General features: G+C 36.8%; 1 protein-coding gene across 2 annotated transcripts in view; it reads left to right on the forward strand.

Annotated features, from left to right (window-relative positions):
- LOC141347107 (SEC14-like protein 1) overlaps positions 1 to 13,042 on the forward strand; it is a 123,817-nt gene that overhangs the window by 2,164 nt on the left and 108,611 nt on the right. The window lies entirely within an intron of this gene.

Raw genomic sequence — 13,042 nt, forward strand, 5'->3', positions numbered from 1 at the left:
AGAGAGCTACATTTAATTTTTAGGTTTGTTAGACAGTTCTTTTTTATCAGAAGTTGAATTAATTCATCTGCAGATATCTTGTAAAAGTAATACATTTTTCAATTGCTATGACATTATATAGCTGTTGCTATGTTCCAAAATCGATAGATGCAGCAAAGACCCTTTCACACCACATGCAAATATTTAGCAAAAAGATTTTGAATAGAAATAATAGATTCTTATAGAGTTACTTACATCAGATAAGAACATTTACATGCCAAAAAAAACTTTTTTTCTTCAGTGAACATAGAATTTTTTATCAGCAAATAAAATGTGAGCCTCACATGTCCTTCTGCGCTGCAGATTTGGTGACTTTTTTTTTTTTTTTTTTTTTTTACGTTTATTGCTAAAATGATTGTTGCACTTGTTTCTTCTCTATCCTGTTCTTCTTCTATCCATGATGACAGCTCTGGATTGTATGGTTGTGAATTTGCATTTCCTATAGCTTATTTATTTTGCATTTGGTGTATAAATGTAGGTAACTTAAATATGTTGCGTCCTAGGCTGATTAATTTTAACCAGATTTTATGGCTGCATTGCATGTATCCTCAGAGAAGGCAATCCCAGAATACACTAGATGAGTTTAATATATAATAAAATCCAAGATGACATGTTTATTTAAAAAATGGTCATGTATGGGCAGTCATGGCCTAATGGTTAGAGAGCCGGAGTTGTAACCCGAAGGTTGCGGGTTCAAGTCTCAGGTCTGGCAAGGATTGTTGGTGGGGAGAGTGAATAACCAGCGCTCTCTTTCACCCTCAATACCGTGAGGTGAGACTCTTGAGCAAGGCACCGAAACCCCAACTGGTCCCCGAGTGCCGCAGCAATATGCCTGCCCACTGCTCCGGCTGTGAGTTCACAGTGTGTGTGCTCTTGATTGGGTTAAATGCAGAGCACAAATTCCGAGTATGGGTCACCATACTTGGCCACACGTCCTTTCCTTAAATACTTTTTTTCCCTTAGTACTGAAAAATATGGATAAAAACATTTATGGTGCTTGTATTGAATTTTCCAGCATTCCAGCTCTGGATTGCCCTCACACAGAAGGCTTCCCAAAATATGGGTTTATTCTAAAGACCTTGAGATGACACCCAAATGCAGCTGTGTGCTTTTTGCTCATGCGCGCATGACTGCTGTCTAAAATAGCTTTGGGTGCTTGAGGGATTTGTAAAGGAGGTGATTTCACTCATGGAAAGGTCTGTGGTGGGCTCCAATAAATCCACTGAACACCGGGAGCTTAGTGCTTTCCGCAATAAGCTTTGTGCATTTTTTTATTTCTGATAAGAAACAAAGAAACATTATTTTTCATGAAACAATAATAATAAATAGTGTTTTGGCACTCTTTTATGTTTTATGCCTGTCTGGGAGTGTGGTGCGCATGTACATGCGATCATCTCTTTTGCGCCACTACAAGTTCTAATTACATAGAGTAAAATGAAAGATACATCTTACTAAAATGTATCATGCAATCCATCCATCATCTACAATGCCCTCCAAAAGTTTAGAAACGCCCTAGAAAAACTTAAATTTTCTATCAATCAAAATATCCACCATTAGCAGCTATTGCAGTTCTGCATAATCTTGGCATCCGAGCTGTCAGTTTATTAAAACATTGACTTGATATATTACTGCAAGCCTCCTCTATCTCAATTCATCTCTTTCTCATAATATTGTATGTAATACAATAAGCTTTTATCTTCAGTGAAACAACTCCGCTTTCTATCGTTGCCAGTTATATAAACACACACAGTTTTAACAGATGAGCCCAAACCTTTGTTACCACTTTGAAAACAACACTTTCAGGTCCGGGTATACTTCACGATTTTCACTGAAATCTAAAATCTGTTTCCAAATTAGCATCATGTTGACAAAGTTTTGTGCAACTTGCATAAATCCTGTAGGAGTAGTATGTAAAAGTTTACAGCCTAATAAAAAAATCTATATTCAAACCAAAGTTCTAGTTAGTTGTAGTTTTTTTTACTGACTAATTTTCTGACTTGATGATAACTGTACATGAAGTTTGGTGACTGTTGTTAAAATTAGTCACCTTTCAAGTCTTCACCTTTATTTATATAGTGCTTTTAACAATACAGATCATGTCAATACGAAAATAGTGTGTCAATAATGCAGAAAGACAATAATAAACACTCAATTTTCAGTCAGTATTGTTGATTCAGTGATGTCATCATCCAGCTCAGTTCAGCTAGTATCTGTGCAATCAAGTTGACAATATCGCTGGAAATTAAGTGTCCCCAACTAAGCAAGATAGAGGCGACAGCAGCAAGGAGTAAAAACTATTTAAGAAATATTTGCATTTATTCACATGCTATTCATGTGGTTGACTGTCATGATTTTGGCTAATGCAGAGACTACTGAATGATGTGCATCAGAGGAGATTGGGTAAACCATAGATATATATACGTAGATACCTCATTAGCGACTGTTTCTATGGGCCTTTATACGTAAGCCGTCCGCCATTTTGCTGCGGTCCACTCAACGTCATTCACCCATAGATCTAAGTAAATCACCATAGTAATCACTGAATATTCGAAATGCCACAGTCCTGCACAGCCGTTGGTCTGCGAACCTACAGTATGGTGAATGACGTCAAGTGGACCGTTCCAAAATGGTGGACGCATCTACGTGCTTGGAGCGGTCCAATGGGGTATCTACGTATATATATCTATGGGGTAAACGGAAAGCAGACTGATGCATTACACCACTGCATTACCATACTCAATAGCATTAACACAGACATAACTCCCTTCAAACTTGATCTGAAATGCCACTGCTTCTGTTTCTGTCACTGCAACTTCTCGACCAGGTAAACACACACAAATGAAATCGTCTGCCTGATGAAAAAAGTATTTAAAACAGGTTCAAATTTTAGAAAATGTAGTTACTATTTGCATAATTTGATTCATCTCATCCACCCGCGACCCACCCGCAAATTTTTTTATTACCCGACCCACGAATTATCCGCAGCGCCCGTGGATATATCCGCCATCCGCGCATCACTAATAGACATACAGCTTAAGTTTCATCAAAATCGGTCAATGTATTCAAAAGTTAGAAGACACTTCCTGTTTCCCGTTTTGCAATTTATCATTCTCTATGTCTCAGCATTATGTGGACAGAGATTGGTGATAATCACATGAAAGCCCTGAGACGATTATATATACGGGTGCATCTCAATAAATTAGAATGTCATGAAAAAGTTCATTTATTTCAGTAATTCAACTTAAATGATGAAACTTGTGTATTAAATAAATTCAGTGCACACAGACTGAATTAGTTTAAGTCTTTGGTTCTTTTAATTGTTTTGATTTTGGCTCACATGTAACAAAAACCCATCAATTCACTATCTCAATAAATTAGAATATGGTGACATGTCAATCAGCTAATCAACTCAAAACACCTGCAAAGGTTTTCTGAGCCTTCAAAATGGTCTCTCAGTTTGGTTCACTAGGCTACACAATCATGGGGAAGACTGCTGATCTGACAGTTGTCCAGAAGACAATCATTGACACCCTTCACAAGGAGGGTAAGCCACAAACATTCATTGCCAAAGAAGCTGGCTGTTCACAGAGTGCTGTATCCAAGCATGTTAACAAAGTTGAGTGGAAGGAAAAAGTGTGGAAGAAAAAGATGCACAACCAACTAAGAGAACCGCAGCCTTGAGAGGCTTGTCAAGCAAAATTGTTTCAAGAATTTGGGTGAACTTCACAAGGAATGGACTGAGGCTGGGGTCAGGGCATCAAGAGCCACCACACACAGACGTGTCAAGGAATTGGCTACAGTTGTCGTATTCCTCTTGTTAAGCCGCGCCTGAACCACAGACAACGTCAGATGTATCTTACCTGGGCTAAGGAGAAGAAGAAATGGACTGTTGCCCAATGGTCCAAAGTCCTCTTTTCAGATGAGAGTTAAGTTTCCACAGATTTGGGGTGCAATGTCATCTGCTGATGTTGGTCCACTGTGTTTTTTGAAAACCAAAGTCACTGCACCTGTTTACCAAGAAATTTTAGAGCACTTCATGCTTCCTTCTGCTGACCAGCTTTTTAAAGATGCTGATTTCATTTTCCAGCAAGATTTGGCACCTGCCCACACTGCCAAAAGTTGGTTAAATGGCCATGGTGTTGGTGTGCTTGACTGGCCAGCAAACTCACCAGACCTGAACCTGTCAAGAGGAAAATAAGAAACAAGAGACCAAAAAATGCAAATGAGCTGAAGGCCACTGTCAAAGAAACCTGGGCTTCCATATCACCTCAACGGTGCCACAGACTAATCACCTCCATGCCACGCTGAATTGAGGTAGTAATTAAAGCAAAAGGAGCCCTTACCAAGTATTGAGTGCATATACAGTAAATAAACATACTTTCCAGAAGGCCAACAATTCACTACAAATGTTTTTTATTGGTCTCATGAAGTATTCTAATGTAAGCCAAATCATCACATTTAAAAGAACCAAAGACTTAAACTACTTCAGTCTGTGTGCATTACATTTATTTAATACACAAGTTTCACAATTTTAGTTGAATTACACAAATTAACTTTTCCACATTCTAATTTATTAAGATGCACCTGTATGTCATGCGATCTAGGAAAACCCAACACATGGTGAAATTTTACCTCTTTTAGATTTTGGTGCCATATGAAAGCTGGGTTCAAGCCCTTTCCAAAACTCTTTTATTTTTTCAATAGAACGTAACGGAAGTTATGGATATCTGAAGTTGGCTGATAGCTATGATTTTCAGGAATGGATTTTTGAGAAAAACGTGTTTAAATTGAGACTAGGGCTGCTCGATTTTGGCAAAAATCATAATCACGATTATTTTGATCAATATTGTAATCACGATTATTTAAACGATTATGACAGGCTCCAAAACTTTACACAGTGATTAATTTAAAGATAGCAATACAGCTAGAAAAAGATACAAATAAAACAAACAGTGCTTTAAAAATACTGAATACTTTTATGCAAGTCTAAAGTAGTCTAACAATACTACAGAAATTGAATTTGAATGTAAAATAAAACAATGTCTTCACTCTAATAGTTAAACATGCTTTGTTTCTTATTAAAACTAAAAATGTCCTTCATTCAAGAGCAGTGAGTGATGTTTCTTGTATAAAACGTATTTTTACGTTTTATTCATATTAGGCACAGAGACGACAGAAGGAATATTATGTGTTCCACACGGACCCATTATACTGTTACGCACGGATTTTCATTCTCAACTGTTTATGTTCATTTAAGACATAACTGACAAGAGTTTACATGAATAATCACCAAGCCCCTCATTTTGAAATATTTTTGCGTGTATTTGACCGTTTAGGTGCGCACCTTGAGCTAAAAGATAACTTTCATGTCCGTGTTCCGCTCCGTCTCTGAGCGCATTAACAAAGGACAGCGCAAGTTTTCTTACGTGCTATTAAAAACACAACATCAAAGAAACATTAATAAATCAATCACGTCCCATTTTATGAAAGCCACCTTGCATGATTTAGCTGATTTGCATGTGAAATTTGGCTTTTATGGAGGAGCGAAAGCGCACCACTGGTAAAAGGGCAGAATAATCGTTTCATCTCGATTACTGCATTTTCATGATCGTTTGAAGCAGAAATCGAAACCGAATTTCGATTAATTGCACAGCCCTAATTGAGACGGCTTTCACTTTTACTTCACAGGTTTAACGGGAGTTGTCTGTCAAGTCAGGAGGGCTATACTGCATCGTTACACAAACAGACTAATGTCTGTTTTCTTTTATCCGAACTTTTGTTCACCCCTTGTATGTTTAGATAGCACAAATAATGTAGCCTACCTTGAAGTTTACATTTAGAAAAGGGAGCGGAGTGCAACTGTTCACCGACTATCATCGGACTCCTCCTCTTTAGTAACTTCATCATCCGATCCTTCATCTGTGGTAGAGCTGCACGATTCTGAATAAAATGAGAATCACGATTTTTTTGCTCAGAAAAAGATCACGATTCTCTCACGATTCTGGAGAACTTTTTTTTATTTTAAAGATTTACCCCTGAACATTAGTTTACAAACAACAGTAAAATAGCAGTGAAATAAGACAAAATAAACTTTGCTTTAAATTTAAAGAAATGTAATGAAAAATAATGTAATAATGTAAACAAAAAAATTAAACATTAAAAAATAAACATACAAAGGTATTATGTCAGAGTAAAGCGATTTAAAGATTCTTAGCTAGAAACACTAGCCTATTTTTGTGTCAACCATTTTTTCATAGCTGTCAACGTCCACTCTGTGGAATGCCCAAGTTTACTTCACCATTTTACAAATAAATCCTAATCTAATCATGACAAACTATATATCGTTGGAAAGGTCTAAGGCTCCTAAATAGATATTTGACATTTTTTTGTGTTACAAATTATGTAGGAAAATAATTTATGACAAGAGTTTCATAGATTCATTTATGACGAGTGCACCTCAAAAATCTACTTCATAACAGGAGTTCTGACCTTTTACTCAGACAGACTTTCTTGTTGCCTTTTTTCCCTATTACACATTAGAAATAATAAGAAATGATATATCAGATGAAAACTTAAAATTTCAAAATGCATCCTTTGGAACGCCATTTTAAAATCAGACATTGAATTAACATGGAAAATGTACATCAAATTCATATTACTAAATTTTCTTGTCTACGAATTATAAAAATTTAAGATTCAATTCTTCATTTTCACGTCTCTGTTCAAAAATGGGAGTAACAGTTAAGGGGTTAATGGATCGTCATGCTCATATATTGTTCCATTGCTCTGCCGGTCCATAAATCTGGCACGATCAAAGTACTACTCTGTCAATATTCAAAGTGCTAATAGAGACCGAATTTTCCAAGCATGATACAGAGCTATCTACACAACTTATAGCCCACATACTAATAACAGCCTAGATATTTTATGTAGCTTAATTTGAGCGCATTAGGGAGTCGCTCTCTAAACGCAGGGTATTAAAATTGCTTCTGAAAGCGCGTCCGAGTTTTACTTTCGTTTTAACAATCCCGCGAAACACTCGGCAGCGCTGAGCGTGCATTCTACAATACAAGAAATTACTTTAACAAAACCATTTGAAAGTGGGTGGACACCAACGGGACTTTGAAAAGCGTGTCCCCAGTGGACATTACGCCGCTGCGTGAGTGGAACTCTGCCGCTGAGTTATCATTTCATGTGAATTGTACAGTATATTGAGACAGAGGCGCCATGAATTGCATCTGACAGAATGTGCGCAGAAGATGAAGTTTAAATGGTTATGTAATGTTGGAGAGAACGGCGAACCTGTCACTGCATTAGCTCACAGCAGTCTGTGCAGTAATTAGGCTAGCAAAAGTTTTGTAATATATAAATAAAATATAATTGGCTGAATCGTATAAATGCTGGATTAAGATTGTGAGGGGGGTCGAATCGAGATCGCGATCTTTTAACGATTAATTGTGCAGCTCTAATCTGTGGATGTGAAATTGTCCATTATAACATCCTTTAAGGCACTGACATCACCAAGATTGAGCAGATTGAGGCGAGTAAGATCGTTTAAGTGAGCAGATACTTCCAACTGCATTGTTCTCTCGTGCTCCGCCATCTTACGATATTAAAATAAAAAAAAAAAGCTTTGCATGCTGCAGGATTGACGAGGAATCCGCATTGATACTCCTTTATTAAATGTTACATGTTTTTTTTTAATAGGTTAACTGTTTTTGTGGTGTTAAAGAAAAGCACCTCAACAGCGCATTCTTAACATAAGAGAAAGACATTTCAAGATGTTCATGTCTTTCTTTCTTCAATCGTAAAAGAAATTGCTTTTTGAGGAAAACATTTCATTTAAAAAATGTAATTTATATACTTTTTAACCTCAAAAGCTCTTACTGTATAGCTCTGCGATGCACATGCATACTCTGTGCACTCTGGTTCAATACAGTTATGGTATGTCGAAAAATTCCCATCTCATTTTCTCCTCCAACTTCAAAATTGTCCTACATTGCTGCAAAAGTACAATAGAAATTTTTTGACTTGACCTTAACTGACTTAAACCGGAGTATGCACGCACATTGCAAAGCAAGACAAGACGAGTTTTTGTGGTTAAAAAGTGTATAAATTAATAATGCAAAAAAAAAATTATATATATATATATATATATATATATATATATAAAATTATTTATTTATTTATTTTTTTTTTTTTTTTAGAAAGTAGACGAGCATTTCGCTAGATAAGAACCTCCTTTCTCGGCTAGGATCAGTTAGAGGCCTTTGAAGTTGCACTTAAAATTCTTGAAATGTTCTTAAAAAAACATAATTTTTTAAAAAACTTCTAACTGAAGAAAGAAAGACATGAACATCTTGGATGACAACAAGGTGGTAAAAGTAAATTATCTGTAAATTTTTGTTCTGGAAATCAACTAATCTTTTAAGGACCACAAATTCCCTGGACAGATGACCTGGGCAAAGGGCCCTCTAACTATATTAGGAGCTGTAGCCAGGGCAAACTGCACAACAGAGTAAAATGGTTTCAGAACCAAATTTTCTCATGATTTTTGTTTTACGAAATGAGATTAAAGGCAAATAATAAATGAAAATGTGTCCTTTATTTTCAGCACATTTTTGTGAAATTAAAAATAAATTTAAACTTTAAAGCAAGTCCCAAAATTATATAAATAAATTAATAAAATAATAAAAGAAAGAAATCAAATAAACACAATTTGCAACATTTGTAAAGTTCATGGATTGTGCTTTTTTTTTTTTTTTTTTTATAATGTTGAGACTAAATTCATCTCATATACAGGTGCTGGTCATATAATTAGAATATCTTCAAAAAGTTGATTTATTTCACTAATTCCATTCAAGAAGTGAGACTTGTATTCCATTCATTCCACACAGACTGATATATTTCAAGTGTTTATTTCTTTTGGTTTTGATGATTATAACTGACTACTAATGAAAACCCCAAATTCAGTATGTCAGAAAATTAGAATATTACTTAAGACCAAAACAAAGAAAAGATTTTTAAAAAGCTTGGCCAACTGAAAAGTATGAACATGAAAAGTATGAGCATGTACAATACTTAGTTGGGGCTCCTTTTGCCTGAATTACTGCAGCAATGCAGCGTGGCATGGAGTCGATCTGTCTGTGGCACTGCTCAGGTGTTATGAAAGCCCAGGTTGCTCTGATAGTGGCCTTCAGCTCTTCTGCATTGTTGGGTCTGGCATATCGCATCTTGCTCTTCACAAGGTGCACTGTGTAATATTTAAGATGATCTATTCTAGACAAAGGTGCAATATAATATACATAACTATGTTTTCAGGGGTGTATAAAGACCTTACTTAATGAACCATTATGTTTTTATTACCTTAGAATTAGCAGTTTTATCTACATACACCACGGGTCCCCTCACATGGAAGTCACCATTATGTTTCTACAGTAGCCCTAAATGGACAACTGCACAGATCGCGTTTCATCACTGTTGTTCTTGCGAAAAAACACTGGAACAATGATGAACAAGTAACAGTAATATTCACAATAACATCGTTTTATTGAATAATTAAGTAAATATAATTCCTTAATTTACGTTTCAAAAGAAACCTCATTATTCTTTGCTGTCTAAAACGAAGACATCTTAATCCTGTGTCGGCTACCGTAGTTCTGTAAAGGGAGGGGTGAGTGGTGGACTGTTGCAATTCACAACCTCACTGCTTGATGCCGCAAAAATCTACACACTGCACCTTTAAGGTCAGGCGAGTTTGCTGGCCAATTAAGAACAATAATACCATGGTCCTTAGGCCCGTTTCACACCGCAAGCGTGAGCAGAACGTATTTTTTTCGGCGCCCATGTTAACAAATGAGTGCATTCACACCGGCAGCAGGAGCAGCGCGTGAGCGTCAAGCAGGAGCGTCGCGTGAGCAGCGCTGAAGCGATGGTTTCGGCGCCGAGTCTATTTTTGCTGCGCTGCTCACGCTCAAATAAAGGGACAGTACACTTTTGATGGCCAAAATAAATATGATTTCACGCAAAAGTTTTATAAAATGCATGGAACAAGCTTAAAATGCACATATAAATACGCATGTCTAGTGAGTTTAACAAGAATCGTAATCAAAAGAAAAAAAATCCATAATATGTAGGCCTAGGCTACAGAAGATATAAATGTGTTTTAAGTATTCAGTTTGGGTGCAAGGCAAGCATGGTGTATTTAAAAAAAAAAGCCAGAAACGTACTAAATGTTTTACGGCAGATTATTATTTATTTATTTATTTTGCATCGAGAAAAAGCTGCTTTGATTGAGTCTTGGATTGTATAAAGTACTATATAAATAAAGGTAAAATACAATAATAAAATATAATAATAATAATAATAATAATAAATGAAAAATGTAAAAAAAATAAAATAAATACACATATGTAGGCTCTAGCGCTACCCATATTTTACCTCATTCATTTGCATCTTTATGATTAGGGGAGCACAACGTAACACTTTTTGCATTTATCAGTTTGTGTAAATGTTCTTTGTCTAGTAGTCAAGTCAAGTCAAGTCACCTTTATTTATATAGCGCCTTTTACAATACAGATTGTGTCAAAGCAACTGCACAGTATTTAAACAGCACAATAGTGTGTAAGTAACGCATTATTGTAACAATCAATTTTCAGTTAAAGGCAGTTCATCAATGAATTCAGTGATATCATCGTCAGTTTAGTTCAAATAGAATACGATATCGCTGGAAAGCGTCCCCAACTAAGCAAGCCAGAGGCGACAGCGGCAAGGAACCAAAACTCCACAGGTGACAGAGATGGAGAAAAAAACCTTGGAAGAAACCAGGCTCAGTCGGGGGACCAGTTCTCCTCTGGCCAGACCAAACAACAGTTTGTACCAATGTCTGATTGTAGAGAACTCATCAGGATCCTGTGGTGTAGCGCCGATGGCCGTCAAGGTTGGCAAGGTCTTTATTGATGGTCCGCCTTGGAGCTCATCTGGTTGACATCCACGGCTATTGAAGTCATCTCCAGGTGGTGATCCATGATCTAAGCTGGGTACGGACTGGATCCGGGGGACTGGAGTGACCATCTGATCCGGATACAGGCTGGGTCTGGTGGCTACGGTGACCTCGGAATAAGAATGAAACAGACTAATATTAGCGTAGATGCCATTCTTTTTACGATGCAACGAGTGCATCAGATGTTATGGAAGGTGTTTTCGGTTCCGGTTGACCTAATTAATGCAGCCTAACAATCCTTTAACGGATTTGAATTATAGAAATGTGTTAATGATTTTATGCGTAAGACAGGTTAAAGAGATGTGTCTTTAATCTAGATTTAAACTGACAGAGTGTGTCTGCCTCCCGAACAGTGTTTGGTAGATTGTTCCAGAGTTTAGGCGCTAGATAAGAAAATGATCTGCCGCCGGCAGTTGATTTTGATATTCTAGGTATTATCAAATTGCCAGAATTTTGAGAACGCAGCGGACGTGAAGGACTATAATACGATAGGAGCTCGTTCAAGTACTGAGGAGCTAAACCATTGAGGGCTTTATAAGTAATTAGCAAGATTTTAAAATCTATACGATGTTTTATAGGGAGCCAATGCAGTGCTGACAGAACCGGGCTAATATGGTCATACTTTCTAGTTCTAGTAAGAACTCTAGCTGCTGCATTTTGGACCAGCTGGAGTTTGTTTATTAAGCGTGCAGAACAACCACCCAATAAAGCATTACAATAATCTATCCTTGAGGTCATGAACGCATGAATTAATGTTTCAGCATTTGACATTGATAGCATAGGTCGTAATTTCTATATATTTTTAAGATGGAAAAATGCGGTTTTACAGATGCTAGAAATGTGGCTTTCAAAGGAGAGATTGCTATCGAATAGGACGCCTAGGTTCCTAACTGATGACGACAAATTTACAGAGCAGCCATCTAGTATTAGACTGTGTTTTAGGTCATTACTTGTGGAGGTTTTAGGTCCAATAATTAGTACCTCTGTTTTTTCAGAATTTAACAGTAAGAAGTTATTCGCCATCCAGTTTTTAATATCAGCTATGCATTCTGTTAGTTTTTCGAATGGATATGTTTTGCCGGGCTGCGAAGAAATATAGAGCTGAGTATCATCAGCGTAACAATGAAAGCTAACACCATGTTTCCTGATGATATCTCCCAAGGGTAACATGTAAAGCGTAAAAAGTAATGGCCCTAGTACTGAGCCTTGAGGTACTCCATACTGCACTTGCGATTTAAATGATACCTCTTCATTTATTGCCACAAACTGATGACGGTCAGATAAGTACGATTTGAACCATGCCAGTGCACTACCACTAATGCCTACATAATTTTCAAGTCTATTTAAAAGAATGTTGTGGTCAATAGTATCAAATGCAGCACTAAGATCCAGTAGCACTAATAGAGAGATGCAACCACGATCGCTTGACAATAGCAGGTCATTTGTTACTCTAATTAGAGCAGTCTCAGTACTATGATTTGGTCTAAAACCTGACTGGAAATCCTCACAGATACCATTTTTCTCTAAGAAGGAGCATAATTGTGAGGATACTACCTTTTCTAGTATCTTTGACAGAAAAGGGAGATTCGAAATTGGTCTGTAGTTAATTAATTCATAGGGGTCAAGTTGTGGTTTTTTAATGAGTGGCTTAATAACAGCTATTTTTAAGGTTTTGGGGACATATCCTAATGATAGTGACGAATTAATAATATTCAGAAGAGGATCTATGACTTCTGGAAGTACCTCCTTTAGTAGCTTTGATGGAATAGGGTCTAACATACATGTTGTGGGTTTAGATGATTTAACAAGTTTATACAATTCCTCCTCTCCTATAATAGAGAATGAATGGAATTGTTCCTCAGGAGATCTACAACGCACTATCTGATGCGATACTGTAGCGGGCGGCTGTATGGTTACAATTTTATCTCTAATAGTGTCTATCTTGAAGGTAAAGTACGTCATAAAGTCATTACTGCTGTGCTTTTGGGAAATGTCTAAACC

Source organism: Garra rufa, chromosome 12 (genome assembly GCF_049309525.1).
Source record: "Garra rufa chromosome 12, GarRuf1.0, whole genome shotgun sequence".
NCBI lineage: Eukaryota > Metazoa > Chordata > Actinopteri > Cypriniformes > Cyprinidae > Garra > Garra rufa.